Genomic DNA, 6,858 nt, shown 5'->3' on the forward strand with positions numbered 1-6,858 from the left:
CTAGTCTTACCTCAAGGAGCCTTACCAAAGTCTCACAGTTAAAACTGAAGAAAAATCCCCATCTGATTCCTATAGGGGAAGGATGAAAATAGCCATTTTGAAATATGCCCAGAATATTCTGTTCTTCATAACAAGTCCTGCCTTCAAGAGCAAATATTTCAGCGGAATATAACCTACTAAAATTTTGTAAGAGCCTGACTAGCCTGGGGAGAGAGAAATACCCAACACCATAACCCTTTGGGCTTTCTGACCTGCAGAGGGAAGGAAAAACCTGAGAAGCATTTGGGAAGGTCACAGTCCAGGGGAAGAATTTCACTGAAAGACTGAGATATAATCATAGGTCCACAGAATGATTCACCTCTCCCCACATCTTACCACCACATCACTCAAGGGCTATTTACACACAATTTTTTTTACAGAGTACATCATCTCCAGTTCTCAATAAAAAATTATGTCATACTAAAAGGCAAAAGTCCCTGCAGTTTAAAGATACAGAGCAAGCATCAGAACCAGACTCAGATATGAAATTTTTAAATAACTATAATTAATACGCTAAGGGCTCTAATGGAAAAAGTAAACATGCAAAAACAGATGAGTAATGTAACCAAAGATTAAAATCTAGAAATGAATAAAAAAGGAATGCTAGAAACAAAAAAATACTATAATAGAAGTGAATAATGCATTTGATGGGTTCAGTAGTAGACTGGACATAACTGAGGAATCTGTGAACTTGAGGATATGGTAATAGAAATTTCCTAAACTGAAAAACAAAGAGAAAAAATAATGAAAAACAACACAGAACAGAATACCTAAGGACTGTGGGACAAGTATAAAGGGTGTACATATGCATAATGAGGATACAAAAAGGAAGAGAAAGAGAGAAAGAAACAGGAGAAATATCTGAAGCAATAGTGACTAAACATTCCCCCAAATTAATGTAAGATAACAAACTCCACCCTAGGAAACTCAGAGAATACCAAGCCAGATAAATGCCCAAAAATCTACATGTAGGCATTTAACATTCAAACTGCAGAAAATCAAAGACCGAAAAATGTTTTTGAAAGAATCTTTACTATAGGAGAACAAGGATAAGAATTACATTAGATTTGGCCGGGTGCGGTGGCTCACGCCTGTAATCTCAGCCCTTTGGGAGGCCGAGGCAAGTGGATCACGAGGTCAGGAGATCGAGACCTTCCTGGCTAACACGGTGAAACCCTGTCTCTACTAAAAATACAAAAAATTATCCGGGCGTCGTGGTGGGCGCCTGTAGTCCCAGCTACTCAGGAGGCTGAGGCAGGAGAATGGCATGAACCCGGGAGGCAGAGCTTGCAGTGAGCCGAGATCTCGCCACTGCTCTCCAGCCTGGGTGACAGAGCGAGACTCAGTCTCAAAAAAAAAAAAAAAAAAAAAAGAATTACATTAGATTTTTCTTCAGAAACCATGCAAGAACAGAGTAGGATGAAATATTTAAAATGCTGAGAAAAAACCGTCAACCTCAAATTCTGTATCCAATAAAACTATTCTTCATAACTGAAAAAGAAATAAAGACTTCCTCAGAAAAACAAAAAATGAGGGAATTTGTTGCTGGTAAACCTTCCTTAGAAGAAAAGAAACTCAGAAAGAACAAAAATTATATAGATTATAAATTTGGATCTACATAAACAAAGGAAGAACATTAGCAAGGGAATAAGTGATGTTAAAATAAAAACTTTTCTTTTTCTCATTCTTAATTGATCTAACAAAAACTGTTCACAATAATAGCAAAAATGTTCACAATGTTTATTCTTTATGCATAAGTGAAACGAATGACAACAATGATACAAGGGATGGGGGGAAGAATTAGGAATCCTTTTCATAAGGTACTTACACTACCCATGAAGTGGTATATTATTTGAATGAGGACTTGGATTAGTTGTAAATGTATATTGTAAACTGTAGGGTAACCATTAAAATTTTTTTTAAAAAGAAATATAATTGATATGCTAAGAAAGGAGCAAAAATGGAATAGTATAAAATGCTCAGTCAAAACTATCAAAGGCAGAAAAAGACTGGAAGACAAAAATAGAAACAAAGAACAAGGGTAAAAAACTAAAAATAGTAACAAATATCATAAATATTAATCCAGCTATAGTAATAGTCACTTTAATCATCACAACAGCCAGGTGCAGTAACATGTGCCTGCAGTCCCAGCTACTTGGGAGGCTGAGGCAGGAGGATCCCTTGAGCCCAGGAGTTCTGATCTATAGTGTGCACGGTGATTGAATGTCTGCACTAAGTTTGCTATCAATATGGTGACCTCCCAGGAGTAGGGGACCACCAGATTGCCTAAGGAGGGATGAAACGACCCGGGTTGGAAATGGAGGAGGTCAAAACTTCTGTGCTGATCAGTACTGGGATTGTACCTGTGAACAGCCAATGCACTCCAGCCTGGGCAACATAGCAAGACCCCATCTCTTAAATAAATAAATAGGCAAATAAATAAACAAATATCATCACAACAATGAGACTTGGAGTGGACAAAGAAAAATGAGACCCAACTATATGTTGTTTACAAGAAATCCACCTGAAACATAAAGACAGACAAATTAAAAGTAAAGGAATAAAGAAATATATATCATGCTAAAACTAATAAAAAGAAATCTGGGATATCTACATTAATTTCAGACACAGCCAACTTCAAACCAAGGGACAAGGGACATTGTCAGGAATAATGAGAGGCATTACAGGATGATGAAGGGTGATAAAGGGGTCAATTCTCCAAGAAGAAATAACAGTCCTTGATGTGTATGTGCCTAATAACAGAGCACCAAAATATGTGAGTCAAAAACTGATGGAACTGCAAGGTGAAATAGATGATCTACTATTATAGTTACAGACTTTAACATCCCTCGATCAGTAATAGACTGATCCAGCAGGTCAAAAATCAATAAGGACGTACTTGAACCAAGAGCATCATCAAATAGGTGTAATTGACATCTACAGACTACTTCATCCAACAACAGCAAGATACACATTCTTCTCAAGCTCACATGGAACATTCATTGCAGCAGACGATATTCTTTGGGAGGCTGTTGTGGGCAGATCACCTGAAATCAGGAGTTCGAGACCAGCCTGGCCAACATGGTGAAACCCCGTCCCTACTGAAGATACAAAAAAATCAGCCAGGCATGGTGGTGAGCACCTGTAATCCCAGCTACTCAGGAGGCTGAGGCACGAGAATTGCTTGAACCTAGGAGGCGGAGGTTGTAGTGAACCGACATCACGCCACTGTACTCCAGCCTGGGCAACAAAGTGAGACTCCATCTCAATAAATAAATAAATAAATAAATAAATAAATAAATAAATAAATATGATTCATCACATAAATAGAACTAAAGACAAAAACCACATGATTATTTCAATAGATTCAATAGATACAGAACTGAAAAGGCTTTTGATAAAATTCAACACCCTTTCATGTTAAAAACTCTGAACAAACTAGGTATTGAAGTGACATACCTCAAAATAAGAGTCATCTACGACAGAGCAACAGCCAAGATCACACTGAAAGGGCAAAAGCTGGAAGCATTCCCCTTGAAAACTGGCACAAGACAAGGATGCTCTCTCCCACCACTCCTATTCAACATAGTGTTGGAAGTCTTGGCTAGGGCAATCAGGCAAGAGAAAGAAATAAAGAGCACCCAAATAGGAAGAGATGAAGTCAAACTATCCCTGTTTGCAGATAACATGATTCTATATCTAGAAAAAGTCCCATAGTCTTGGCCCAAAAGCTCCTTACATTGATTAACAACTTCAGCAAAGTCTTGGGATACAAAGTTAATGTGCAAAATTCACTAACACTCCTATACACCAACAACAGTCAAGCCAAGAGCCAAGTCAGGAATGTATTCCCACTCACAATTGCCACAAAAAGAATAAAATACCTAGGAATACAGCTAACCAGGGAGGTGAAAAATCTCTACGAAGAGAACGACAAAACACCGCTCAAAGAAATCAGAGATGTCACAAACAAATAGAAAAACATTCCATACTCATGGATAGGAAGAATCAATATCACTAAAATGGTCATACTGCCCAAAGCAATTTATAGATTCAATGCTATTCCTGTTAAACTACCAATGACATTCATCACAGTACTAGAAAAATTATTTTAAAATTCATATGGGTTGGGCAAGGTGGCTCACACCTGTAATCCCAGCACTTTGGGACTCTGAGGTGGGCAGATCACCTGAGGTCAGGAGTTTGAGACCAGCCGGGCCAACGTGGTGAAACCCCATCTCTACTAAAAATACAAAAATTACCTGGGCATGGTGGCAGGTGTCTGTAATCCCACCTACTCATGAGGCTGCGGCAGGAGAATTGCTTTAACCCAGGAGGCGAAGGTTGCAGTGAGCCGAGATTGCACCATTGCACTATAGCCTGGGTGACAAGAGTGAAACTCCATCTCAAAACAACAACAACAACAAAAAATTCATGTGGAATCAAAAAAGAGACCAAATAGCCAAGGTAATCCTAAGCAAAAAGAACAAAGCTGGAGGCATCATGCTACCCAACTTTAAGCTATAATACAGGGCTATGGTAAGCAAAATAGCATGGTACTGGTACAAAAACAGACACGTAGACTAATGGGACAGAATAGAGAACCCAGAAATGAGGCCACATAGCTGCAACTATCTGATCTTTGACAAAGCTGACAAAAACAAGCAATGGACCAGCCTGAGCAACATGAGAATACCCCATCTCTACAAAAATTCAAAACTTAGTTGGGCATGGTGGCACACAGCTACTCAGGAGGCTGAGGCAGGAGCACTGCTTGTGCCTGGGAGGTCAAGGCTGCAGCGAGCACTCCAGCCTGGGCTACAGAATAAAACCCTACCTCAGAAAAAAAAAATTAAAATTAAATTAAAATTAAAAAATGAGCAATGGGGCAAGGATTCCCTAGTCAATAAATGGTGCTGGTATAACTGCCTAACAATATTCAGAAGATTGAAACTGGACCACTTCCTTACACCATATACAAAAATTAACTCAAGAGGGATTAAAGACTTAAAAGCCAAAACTATAAAAACTCTAGAAGACAACCTAGGCAATAGCATTCTGGACATAGGAACAGGCAAAGATTTCATGATGAAGACGCCAAAAGCAACTGCAACAAAAGGAAAAATTGACAAATGGGATCTAATTAAACTAAAGAATTTCTGCACAGCCGAGGAAACTATCAACAGAGTAAACAGACAACCTACAGAATGGGAGAAAATTTTTGCAAACTATGCAGCTGACAAAGATCTAATATCCAGCATCTATAAGGAACTTAAACAAATTTACAAGGAAAAAATAAACAACCCCATTAAAAAGTGGGCAAAGGACATGAACAGACACTTTTGGAAAGAAGACATACGTATGACCTACAAGCATATGAAGAAAAGCTCAACATCACTGATCATTAGAGAAATGCAAATCAAAACCACAATGAGATACCACCTTACACCAGTGAGAATGGCTACTATTGTTATTATTATTATTATTATTATTATTATTATTATTATTTTGAGATGGAGTCTCACTCTGTTGCCCAGGCTGGAGTGCAGTGGTGCCATCTCGGCTCACTGCAAGCTCCACCTCCTGAGTTCACACCATTCTCCTGCCTCAGCCTCCCGAGTAGCTGGGACTACAGGCACCCACCACCACGCCCAGCTAATTTTTTGTATTTTTAGTAGAGACAGGGTTTCACCGTGTTAGCCAGGATGGTCTCAATCTCCTGACCTCGTGATCCGCCCACCTTGGCCTCCCAAAGTGCTGGGATTACAGGCGTGAGCTACCGCACCTGACCATTATTATTATTATTATTATGAGATGGAGTCTCACTCTGTCACCCAGGCTGGAGTGTTGTGGCATGACCTCAGCTCACTGCAACTTCTGCTTCCCAGGTTCAAGTGATTCTCCTGCCTCAGCCTCCTGAGTAGCTGGGATTACAGGTGCCTGCCACCACACCAGGCTAATTTTTATTTTTATGCTTTTTGAGACAGAGTTTCTCTCTTATTGCCCAGGCTGGAGTACAATGTCATGATCTCAGCTCACCACAACCTCCACCTCCCAGGTTCAAGGGATTCTCCTGCCTCAGCCTCTCAAGTAGCTGGGATTACAGGCATGTGGCACTACGCCCAGCTAATTTTTTGTATTTTTAGTAGAGATGGGGTTTCTCCATGTTGGTCAGGCTGGTCTCGAACTCCCGACCTCAGGTGATGCACCCGCTTTGGCCTCCCAAAGTGCTGAGATTACAGGCATGAGCCACCACGCCTGGCCAATTTTTATATTTTTAGTAGAGATGGGGTTTCACCATGTTGACCAGGCTGGTCTTGACCTCCTGATCTCAAGTGATCTGCCTTCCTCAGGCTCCCAAAGGATTACAGGTATGAGCCACAATGCCCAGCCCATGGATATTATTAAAAAGTCAAAAAATAATAATAACTGATTCTGGTGAGGTTGCAGAGATAAAGGAATGCTTATACACCATTGGTGGGAGTGTAAATTAGTTCAACCATTATGGAAAACAGTGTGGTTTTTCCTCAAAGACCTAAAGACAGAACTACCATTTGACCTAACAATCCCATCACTGGGTATATACCCAAAGGGATATAAATCATTCTATCATAAAGACACATGCATGTGTATGTACATTGCAGCACCATTCACAAGACCAAAGACATGGAATCAACCTAAATGCCTATCAATGGCAGACTGGATTAAGAAAATGTGGTACATATACACCATGGGATACCATGCAGCCATAAAGAGGAATGAGATCATGTCCTTTGCAAAAACATGGATGGAGCTGGAGGTCATTATCCTTAGCAAACT

The sequence above is a fragment of the Papio anubis genome, chromosome X (genome assembly GCF_008728515.1).
Source record: "Papio anubis isolate 15944 chromosome X, Panubis1.0, whole genome shotgun sequence".
In the NCBI taxonomy this organism is placed as follows: domain Eukaryota; kingdom Metazoa; phylum Chordata; class Mammalia; order Primates; family Cercopithecidae; genus Papio; species Papio anubis.